Here is an 11,707-nt window from a genome sequence, read left to right as displayed (position 1 = left end):
TTTGAATGCCTATGAACGCATATTCGACTTTACAGTGCGTGTACAGTGATTTTCGGGAAATCTACTGAGCGTTAAACGATAACGAACTGATGTCGTACAGAATACTGACCACGCCGACAAATAAGAAGTCTATACGTATAACTTATAATTACGAATGTGGTTTTGTGAAAACGTCATGCTTTCGAACGGCACAAAGCGCAAACGTGAACGAAAACGCGACTGCAGTAACGCACCGACAAACAACGACGAAACGTAAGCATCAGACTCGAAATTCGTCTCAATATTAATATATTTTGATATATTTAGCTTCGTTTTTAAAATTTATTATCTGTAGTAGAAAACGGAACGCAAAACAGACACGAAACGACGGACGACATGTTTTACGCGATTTAACGCGGCTGACGAGCATACGCGCTTATTAATGGCATACGACAAAATTTCACGTGCTTTCGACCCTAAAATAATATTCTACGGCATTTTACGACACTCGTGTGCGAAAACGGGTTCGTAGGAATTATCGGGCCACTATAACACGTGATATTGGGCTTGTGGGCCTTGGGCCAAGCCCAAAGCCCACTATAAAACCCTAAGTATATATGGGTAGTGACACCCTAATTCCTCCATTTGAAAACCACAGATCAAAAATAACACGCACACCCTTGAGATCTTTCCTCTGCTTTCTTCAAGATCTGAAACCCTAAAACCTTATATTCTCAAAACCTCTAATCTACTGAGCAATATCCTTCAAATACACACAGCCAAACACACTCGACCTCTCTCTCACCTCTCTCTCAATACCGGTCGCCGGAATCAGGCGGCGGTTCCAGCCACCCCCTTCTCTCGATGACGTCCAACAACCACGGCCGGTGGTGTTTTCCAGCCACTCGACACCCCCCGCCCCCTCTGTACCACTTTATACATAACTCAACCGGAGTGAGAGAGATCAGTGGAGTGATCAGCGACGAAGAGAGATCCAGTCGAAGAGAGAGAGAGAGGAACTCAAGAGAACGGAAATGGCGGGTCGGCGTCGGTGGCGTGAGGATTTCGCGTCGGAATCGAAGGGGATGTTAGTTACGAGCATCGGAATCAAGTATCAAGGATGGTGATTACAGATAACGATGTTGACGATGATGGCCGACGGCGGCGGAGGTCGCCGGAGCTCCGGTGAGTCTCCTAATACTTTGTTTATTCATTTTTTTCTTTGTTTTTCCGATTAATGATGTTTAGTCCTTGATTGGGTCGTATATCGGCTGATGAGTGGGTTCCGGAGCTCCGATTCAGGCAGGCACGTGTTCGGGTCAGATTTCAGTTTTGAGTCAGACCCGGTTAACAGCAGTCAGTGATTCTGGTTTGGGTTCGCGACTCAGTTCGATGTTCGGGTCAATGGCCAAAGTCAACAATGGTCAACTGTTTGGGTCAACTCGGTTAAACCGAGTCGACTCAGTCAAACTCAGGTCAACAGTCAGTTGACCTGGTCAACTCAGTGCAGATTGGTCCGATTAACGTCGGTTATGTTTTGGGTTCACGTTCGGGTTCCGGTTCAGTTTCGAGATGATCGGTTCAAAATAGTCACAGTGAGCGGTTTGGGTTAGACTTGGCAGTCAAGGTCCGATCAACAGCAGTCAACGCTGGTCGACTCACGAGACCCGGTAAAGTGTTAAGTGTAGCAAGTTATTCTTTGTTTAGAAGTTTATAGATTTTAGTTGTTTACGCGACCGAGCTCGACCCGATTAGATAACGTTTATACATTATTGATTAATTACGCTTTTACATTTGGCGAGTAATTTTATATATTTATTGTTGTTGAAAATTTGTTGCGTTTTGACTAAAATGTCGACACTTTGGATGTCGAGGTTATCCTAAAAACAGAGGAAACTCTGTCCGTTTTTCCAAAAAATCTGAAACCCGACATTTTTGCAACATAAACATAAGGTTTATAATTACCTCAAACAACGATATTCTGAGCACTTTTATACAATTAATATAACATGTATGCCTGTTTTAAACATTGTGGATTCGAATATGTAGTTCACACATCGACCTCGTACATTTTTTTATGAAATAAAATATAACGGTTTATATTTATTTTAAACGACGACTTTAAACCCTTTTACACACTAAATGTAGTTTTCATAGTTATTACAAACGTTTAGTATGCGGAAATCTTTTAAAGTAAATATAATTATTTATATTTCTTTCAATTATTTGAAACCTAAATATTCTTTTAAAACGAATACAATGGCTTATATTCATTTTTAAACGTCGCTAATTCGTGCGACCTTACGAAATAAATGTAATCGTTTTATTTATTTCAAACGTGATTAGTCCGTATACTTTTATAAAATAAGTATAATGTAATGTTTTATATTTATTCCAAACGTCAACGATTCGAACATAGATATATGTATTTATTTAGTTACGTCTTATGAAAGCTACGACGAGACGTACGTTGACCCATCCACGTACTTCTAATTCACGATGACCAACACGACTTCATAAGTATATTTATTTATATAAATATATATATATCCTAAACACTCGGAATCTAAGTCGTTTTCGAGACTTAGTTTTATCACGAATATAAACGGGATCAAATAACCGTAGTTGATTATTTCAAACCACAATAAGAACACCTTCGTAGGGTCGTTTTATTAACGACGCGGTAGAGCTCGGACACGTAGTTTAACTACGTTGTTTTATTAGAAAACTTATAAGTATTCCTTCGTAGGAATGTCATAGTTGCACGCTAGCTACTTCGCGTTCTTGGAACGACACTACGGAAGCACACTAAGTTAGCTTTGCACAAGAACATCAAGGTGAGTTCATAACCCCCACTTTTTACTGTTTTACATTTTATATATGTTTTCGGGGGTGGAAAGACATGCAAGTTTTTGCAAAAGCAAACAGTATTTTGATGAACGAAAACACATATTTTATAAACCATGTTGCAAATGATTTTCAACGTACTTGAATGGTTTACGAACGATTTATACTAAACATACCGGTTCTATAAAACATGCATGATTTTCATGACTAGTGACGAGAATGTCCTAGTTGCAACACCGGGACTGGGTTGGCCTGCGTACGAAAAATGAGACAACTCAGTGAGACCATGTCCCCCTTTTTCTTTCAACGTTTCGGTTAAACTAGGGTATGATTAAGTTATGGAATGAACTCTTAGATCATGTGAGCATAGGCTATAACTGAGGTGCCATTAATCCATTTGAGAACCAAGGAACAAAGGTTAGATCTAATGGGTACGGGCGAGCCCCACTCACGGTCCATGGGTGACCACTTAGAGTGCTGTTGTGTCCAGCGTCGAGAGTTCGACACTTAAATTTCCTACGCGGGTTGAGTACCTCCTATGTCATCGCATAAATTAATGTCCTCGCGAAACATTAATGATCAACATGTTCATAGACGCTTTACATACCAACTTACAACACTGTAACTTTCAAATGTTTTTAATATTCATTTGACGCAAACTCGTAATATATGTATTGACAAACTTTGATAATGTTTTCAACTTATGTACAAGAGGACGTGTTGGTCCTGCTTACAAATACTCTTTTGGGCTCGGCCCATTCTCTCTCGTGCAATGCACGAATACTCTTGTGGGCTAGACCCACAGTTTTCATATAACATGCCGAGAAACTAATTTTACTAAATTTTCTCCACAGCTTTTAAACCAGTATACATAAAGATTTATTTAAAATCTTTTTAAAACAAACTATGAACTCGCTCAACTTTATGTTGACTTTTTCGCATGTTCATTCTCAGGTTGCATTTTCAAAACTGTGGAACGGTTGGAATAGGAGAACCCATGGGAATTCGAGTACTTAGCGGCGTTCATTTTCTAGAAGTATTAGCTTATTTGCTTCCGCTGCGCAATGAAGATACCGGTCCAGTCACGCCAAGCTCTGATATTTCGGGGTGTGACAAAAGGACCTTTCAAACAAGATTTCGGGGGGTTACCCATATATCCAAGAGGTTGTTACCCACAGAATAAGCAAGTTTGAAATTTAGGTTTATATCTCGTCACAATTTACTAAATGTGTAAAAACCTACTGACACATACACAGTGAGATTGTTTATAACATTTTAACTTTCCATTTCTTTAGCATGTTGTGATAGTCCACTGATGTACTACCATTTCCTCTTTTATGCAACAAAAACTCATTTTGCATTTTTATCATGTTTTTGGCTTTTTCAAATTTTCTAATATTTTTTGATTTTTTGAAATTTTCTACTCCCCCTAAAATACAAACACATTAAAGAAAAATTGGAAAACAAACTATACAGAACATCACAACTGATATGAATCACTTCAATTCTCCATCCACTCGACATAAACAATCAGAACTCCCCCTATCAACAAACTATTTTCCCATTTAGATTTCAAAACACTTAAGTTTGTTTTAATCAAAATGGTTTTTTCGGAAAATAAGTTTAGTTGATTTTATCACTTGTAGGGATACCATTAGTAAGTTCGGGGATGTGGTTCATCATCTTGTCTTTCAACCACTTCTAGGAAAATGCAACTACCAATTAATGTCCTTGATTTACCATTTGCAAGAATGTATAATCAAATATTCTTACCACTTGTAAGTAAAACACAAACAAACCTTTTACCATTTGTACGATGACATTACCGTATTAAATTTCTCAAGAAAGACGCCGATTCATGCTCCACGCTTACCAACCTGGGAGCTCCGGCAAGTCAGGTTTTTCTATTCAAAGAAAATATCCACCCAAGCCTGACCAGCCTTGGGTGTCACCGAGTCACCATCACTCGGTTTCTTACCTCCTCTCTTCTTTTCATAGAACTCTTTAACCCCTTTGACTTTTCGGTCAATCATCTTACCAAAGATATGCTTTACCTTGGGATTAAAAGCCTTCTCCACATCAAAAACCTGATTATCAGAATAAAATTGGTTAGAAATTTCAACTTTACCAATTTTTTTCATATAATTTTCAGCCCGAAACTGATTTTTCATTCACAGTCGAAACTGATTTTTCATCTTTCAAAATAACTTCATATTTTGAAACAACCTGTGGCTCATCTGACTTTGTGGAGTCAGATTCATCGCTAGAAGATAGCTCCTCTGATTTTGACCTATCAGAATCATCGCTAGAGCTTTCAACAGCTTTTTTAACAACCCATTTTTGGTTGTCAGATTTAGCTCTCTTCTTGTAAAACTTGTTTGAACATTCACCAGTTTCAAAAATTGAATTTTGAACAGTTTGGTTCTATCAAGTGGTGGTTCAAACTCAACCACTTTCTCTTTGAGTTTACAAGATACTCCCTGTTTTGATTGTATTGCCTTAGAACACTCCCTGGAAATATGTCCAACTATATTGCATTGGAAACAGGTTCTCGTATCTTTCTTCTGCTCAGTCATCTTCTTCATATCATCTTGCTTCTTTGCAAGGAACTCACTGTTTGACTGCCTCCAGAATTCTTTCTTTTCTTCTTCAGCTGATATACCTGAAACAAATGTCATTTTGGATTTAAAATCACGAACATATTTTTTATTTTTCTGTTTTTCTGTTGGAGTAAAACCCAATCCTTTCTTTTTGAAATTACAATTAGGATTTGGTTTCTTGTGAAAACCTGATCCAGAACTGTAACCTTTTTTCTTGTTTAATCTCTGTTGAACTCTTGAGTGTATTTTTATGTTTTTCATTAAGACATAAGTCTTTTATTTCATAAATATTAATTTCTGTGAGTTTGAAAACCTTGTTTATCAGTTCAGTTTTGACACCTCTTATTGGAAATTCCTCATCAGAATATAATTTGTCCGAATCATTCAAAGTTTAACCACTTTAAATGTTTCATCACTCAAATTAGATTTTGATAACAGGAATTCTTTGTCATAAACTATTTTGCCTTGTTTTACTATTTGACCCAGAGTGCTTGATTCAGACTTTGACTCCTCTGTGTCATCATTTTCTAACACATGATCCACAACTATCATCATCAATTGAGACTGTTGATCAGTGTCAGATGATGTAAACGTGACATCAATACTTTCTGGTAGATTGACTGACGACTCCGACTCCCACTGTAAATTCGTTGCCTTTTTTACTCTTTCATCATTTGGATTTCTAGCCAAATATCCATTTTCCAGCGGGGGTGGACACTTGTTGTAACTGACACCTTGTTTCTTACCAGAAGTCGTCTTTTCTGTGTCTTTCTTCTTTTTAGTCTTTTTCACTGGAGTCTTTTCATCAATCTTTTCTTCTGAAACTTTCTTTTCTTCGGTTACATCATTGTCCTCGAATGCCTTCAAGCTTTCAACTGTCGGATAAATCCTGTCAATGACATAAGATGAACATGAGTAACTTTTCAACAAACGATTAACTCTTTCAGTTTCAATCCTTTGAAGTTCCAGTTTCGGTTCAAGAGCAGCACACTTCTCGATATAATTGTTCACAACTTTTTGCTTGACCATGAACGCTCCTTGAAGTGTCTTCATTGCAGTAGCTTGCTCTTCACTTGTGTCGTTGTACATATTCATCGCTTTGTTTAGCACATCGTAAGATTCTTTCAATCTGTTCATATTGTGAATTAAAGAACTATTTTGTTTCTTCATTGCTTCACAATTTTCACAAGTTACTGAACACTTCTTTGCAACAGCTTCTTCATTAATCTCAAACTTTGGAACTTCTTTCACTTTCCTTCTAATCACCAAAACTTCTTCATCATCACTACTCACCGGTGTCTTTACCTTTTTCTTTTTCTTCTTTGCCTTCTCATCTTCGCTATCACTCTCAGCCAGCATCTTCAGATGTTCTGCCATTCTTTTTGCATAATATTCAGTTCCATCATCATCACAATCTTCTTCAATTCTTGCAACGAAAGCTTTGTGAGCTGTATGGGTTGTGGCTTGATCAGGAATATAATCATCCCAAGTGAAATTTTCCCAGCTAAAACTGTAAGTCCCCTAACGCGTGTGGATTGTAACAGAATCGTCGATCTAACCTAGAGTGCGGAATCCCCTAGATTAGATTTCACAGAAAAGTGTAGAAAACAGAAATCCTTCAAACCCGATATTTATTGATTATCTTCGTAACGATTACAATCAATCAAGATCCTAATTCGTCCAAGCCGTTCTCTTTCATGAATTCTCTCCCAGTGATTAAGGTGATTAGAAGATTAACCTAAACCCTAATGCTAAGCTTTGTTTATATAGGACAAAGCTTTGCATATGGGCTAGGTCTTGGGCAAGGCCCAATTCGCAAACCCTCCCCCATATGTGGGTTTGGTTTGGCCCAATCACTCTTAAATCACTATTACTAACTATTACAAAGCTAAACCCGCTAACTGTTTATCGTTTAACTAATTACAAGATATCCAAAGACCAAATCTAAGCTGTTGTCACAAAACATGCACCAACAAACTCCCCCTGACAATAGCTCGTAAAGGTAACTTCAGTCTTCAGAATCTTCAAGTCTTTTGGTCTTTGGATAGCTTCAGCTTTAACAGCTTCTGTCAGCAACAGACTCCCCCTAAGCTGATGCATCCAATCACCAAATCTTCAAAACGTTAGCGCTTGAGTAAACTCCTGTTCAGCATTTGAATAGCAATCTTCAACTCTTCAACTTTGTCTGCAATGTAGAAAGGAGGTCCTACCATGCATCCAAGCAAACTCTCATCCTCACAGCAACTTCTCAGCAACACACAGCTTCAATCTGTATACTATAAAACAAACATCTCGAGAAACCATAAGAATTTTTCAACAAAAGTTAAACAAATTATTATTATTCAAGAGAATGTTAAACTGTATCACAGATTAAGCACTATCCATGCAGCACCAACACGCACAAATTTTAAACAAACACTTTATAACCTGCTTGATTTGAAAATTTGGAACTCACTTACTAACACCGTCTCCCCCTATCAGTAACAATTCCTTCAAGAATAACAGTTTTCCGTACATTAAGAATTTTTAACAGAAAAAGACACTATTTTTGGATTTTTATATTTTCTGAAACAAGCAAATACAAAAGCAGTAAACACTCTATTTTTGTGAGAATCACCGGTAAGAAGATCATATCAGCAAAATCAAACTGTTTCACACATTTATATAATTCTTTATTTAATTTTTCGTGAAAAGCAGTTCAAGACGATTACCAGTATGTTTGTCCTCTTAAACAAAATGCATGAACATTTCAAGTACCATTACCGTATGATACGTTAAGGTAATTTTAGAATACCAAAATACAAGCGTGCCCCACTTCAGGATGTACCCCCACGATCAAGGTATGCACAAAGATTCATCGTAGTAGGTGAGTATACTGAATTCATCCGTTTTATATTTCAACGATAGATAATTGGTGAACAGGTCAGTACTTCCGTACAGCAGAGAGACCAAAATATCTTATCGAGGGCTAAGACAGATACCTCTTTTGGTACGAATTGTGCATTTTGCACTTATTGAATGACTCTTTATAAGAGCTTTTTCATTTTCAGGGTTTTGGCATTTTTAGCTCTTTTAAGATATCCTGGGTGTGTCTAGGTCAGCATGTATCTGGATGCAGCAGAAGGACACCCATGATATCCCCGGATGAGATAACAGTATAAAGACCCAAAACTTCAGATTTTGGCAATCTATCAACGCAAGAATTAAGGTCATTAAACCATACACCACTGATGTGTTCCCCACTCATACTCAGTGCATTTAGGTTTATATCACTTTGGTAAGTTGATTATTTCATGCTTTTGCCTACTGGTACATCATATGATGAAGCTGCTATCACACTTAAGCAATTTTGGTTCAATTTCAGTGTGACAGTCTAACTTGCTGATGTACTATCATTTCTTCTTTTCCACACAGTGATAACTCATTTTTGATTTTCTATTTTTTTTATGTTTTTGATTTTTCAATGTTTTTGTATTTTTGATTTTTGAGAAAGCAGTAAACTATTTACAAAATTCTTACGAAAAACCAGTTATTCAGGATTCCTCATCCCGTTGAGTTCGACTAAGTGTTTAAAGCGAGCTCGATCAAAAGCTTTAGTGTAAAGATCAGCAAGGTTATCTTCTGTGTCGACTCGATGTAATTCAATTAGTCGTTTTTCAGCACAATCCCGTATAAAGTGATGACGTATGTCAATATGTTTAGTTCGACTGTGCTTTACGGGATTGTTTGTGATTGATATAGTGGCATTATTATCTATCATAATAGGAGTACGAGTGAAATCCAAACCGTAATCGCGCATCTGCTGTTGAATCAAGAGAACCTGAGAGCAACAGCTACCCGCAGCAATATATTCAGCTTCACACGTAGATGTAGACACACAGGATTGCTTCTTGCATTGCCAAGACACGATCCTGCCTCCTAAGAACTGACAACCACCAGTTGTAGACTTTCTGTTCGATTTGCATCCTCCAAAGTCTGAATCAGTGTAAGCAACGAACCTCAAATCACTATCAGCTGGATACCACAACCCAAGTTTAGGTTTCCCTTTCAAGTAACGAAGAATACGCTTCACTGCTTTCATTTGTGACTCTTTCGGATTCGCCTGATATCTGGCACACAAGCATACGACAAACATGATGTCAGGTCTTGAAGCAGTCAAGTACATTAGAGAACCAATCATCGCCCTGTAATGAGTTGGATCAACATCTTCAGTACTTTCATGATCTGGGCCAAGATTGTGATTTTCGCATATAGGTGTGTTAGAAGTAGAGCAATCATTCATTTTGAACCGATCTAAAATGTCATACACATACTTCGTTTGATGAATAAACATACCATCTTCCTTCTGTTCAACTTGTAATCCCAGAAAGTAAGACATCTCACCCATAGCACTCATTTCAAACTTGCTCTTCATCACCTGTTCTGTGACAACTCGAGTTTTTGACTTTCACCTTCACATTAAATGCGCATTGACTTTGACTGTTTAGTTGTTTGGATTGTAGACTTAAATTGTACGAATTGTGTGTTACTGAAATGTATTGTCATTTTTGCCTATATGTGATTATTTGCTGTGATAGATAATAATATTAGAATTATTATTATTGTTATTATCATAAATATCATAATAACATTTTGTCCGAAAGATAAAATACAGTCGAAGGACTTGAAGGACCTCGAAGGATAACCTTCGACTCGAAGACTCCGAAACATATCCTTCGACCTTGTTTCGGTCCGAAGGATCACGAAACATATCCTTCGATATGTTTCGGCCCAGTTGTTCTGTTGGGCTTGGCCCATTACTGTGATACGTATATATAAGGATGCATGTAAACTGATAGTTATTATTCTAAGAAAAACCCTAGAACACTTTTGATCTGTGACGGCAACCACAACTCATACGAAGATTTTTGCTGATCGATTCTCTTATTTTCTACCCCGGTTAGTGTCCACAATACATGATTTCTGGAATTATCAAATCGTATGTAAATAGGCTGGTTGTATATTAACTGATTTGTATGATGATTGCGTATGGGTATTAATCGAATTTGTATGCACATTGGATATGTTGTGATTATGGTTAAATGATTTCATGATTTCGAACCGTGTTGTTAATCGGTTAGTTAATCCAGTCAGGGTGATCGATCGGATAGGAAATTTATGTTGTTTAATGGATGATTGGTGATACGATTCGATGATAACTTGTGATTTAAGATATTGTAATCGGACACGCTTATGTAATCGGCTTATGTGTGTTAATCGAATAGTTTGAATGACCTTGTTTCAAGATTAGGGTTCTTGATAAACATGAGATGCATGCTTGTTTGATCTTGTTGATGTTAACAGATTTGTGAAAATTGTGTTAATGGTTAATCGGATCAACGTAACTGTTATTTGCCGAAGGATACTTATTGATCGAACCATTGTTGGACCGAAAGATACCTATCCTTCGAACCATAGCGTTAGTGACCGAAGGATAGATTGACCGACAGATGTTTGACCGACAGATAGCATTGACCGAACCATACCCTTGACCGAAAGATGGTTTTGGTCGAAAGATAACAATGGTTCGAAACAAAGCATTTCGGTCCGAAAGTTAAGTGTTGGACTCGATAGATAATTAGGATAATTGTGATCGAAAGATACTAGGGTTTTGCATAATGTCTTGAACAATTGAACATATGTTGAATTAATTGACATGCCATGCTTGGCGATGAACATGTTTGTGTAATACTACGTGTTGTGCTGATATGCAAACTGACTGCTGTGTGAACAATTAATTGCATGCGTAATATTCCGACCATGAACTGATTTGCTACGTGTATACAATAGGACGTGATTGATTAACTGTGAGCGCGTGTACTTGTTTAGCATACCGAGCAAACCAAGGTGAGTTCACACTCTTACCAAGGCATGGGGTTCCCGGGGTGTTGGGAATGGGATTGAAAGGTTGATTAGATACTCTATTGACACTATGACTAGACTACCACATCACTATCCTCGGTTGTGAAGGATACCTATAGTTACGAGTAGTCTAGTGGTTAGGAAACGTGGAACACCACCACAGGAAAACGTGGAACACCACCACAGGAAAACGTGGAACACCACCACAGGAAAACGTGGAACACCACCACAGGAAAACGTGGAACACCACCACAGGAAAACGTGGAACACCACCACAGGAAAACGTGGAACACCACCACAGGAAAACGTGGAACACCACCACAGTAAAATATACAAACGGCCCAGTAGAGCCACCTATTACAAATGAACTTACTATTACG

General features: G+C 37.8%; 1 long non-coding RNA gene across 2 annotated transcripts; it reads left to right on the top strand.

Moving 5' to 3' along the window:
* The first annotated feature begins 626 nt into the window (after positions 1 to 626).
* LOC110903669 lies at positions 627 to 11,278 on the top strand. Of its 2 annotated transcripts, none has more exons than XR_002572095.2 (3): positions 627 to 1,649; positions 2,729 to 2,816; positions 11,256 to 11,278. It is a non-coding gene; the product is annotated as an uncharacterized LOC110903669 (long non-coding RNA). The 2 variants fall into 2 exon arrangements; XR_002572094.2 differs by lacking the exon at positions 11,256 to 11,278 and adding an exon at positions 3,781 to 4,175.
* The last annotated feature ends 429 nt before the right edge of the window (positions 11,279 to 11,707 follow it).

This window comes from Helianthus annuus, chromosome 16, assembly GCF_002127325.2.
Source record: "Helianthus annuus cultivar XRQ/B chromosome 16, HanXRQr2.0-SUNRISE, whole genome shotgun sequence".
NCBI lineage: Eukaryota > Viridiplantae > Streptophyta > Magnoliopsida > Asterales > Asteraceae > Helianthus > Helianthus annuus.
The sequence above is the reverse complement of the archived record's forward strand: the minus strand, read 5'-3'. Positions and strand labels throughout refer to the sequence as shown.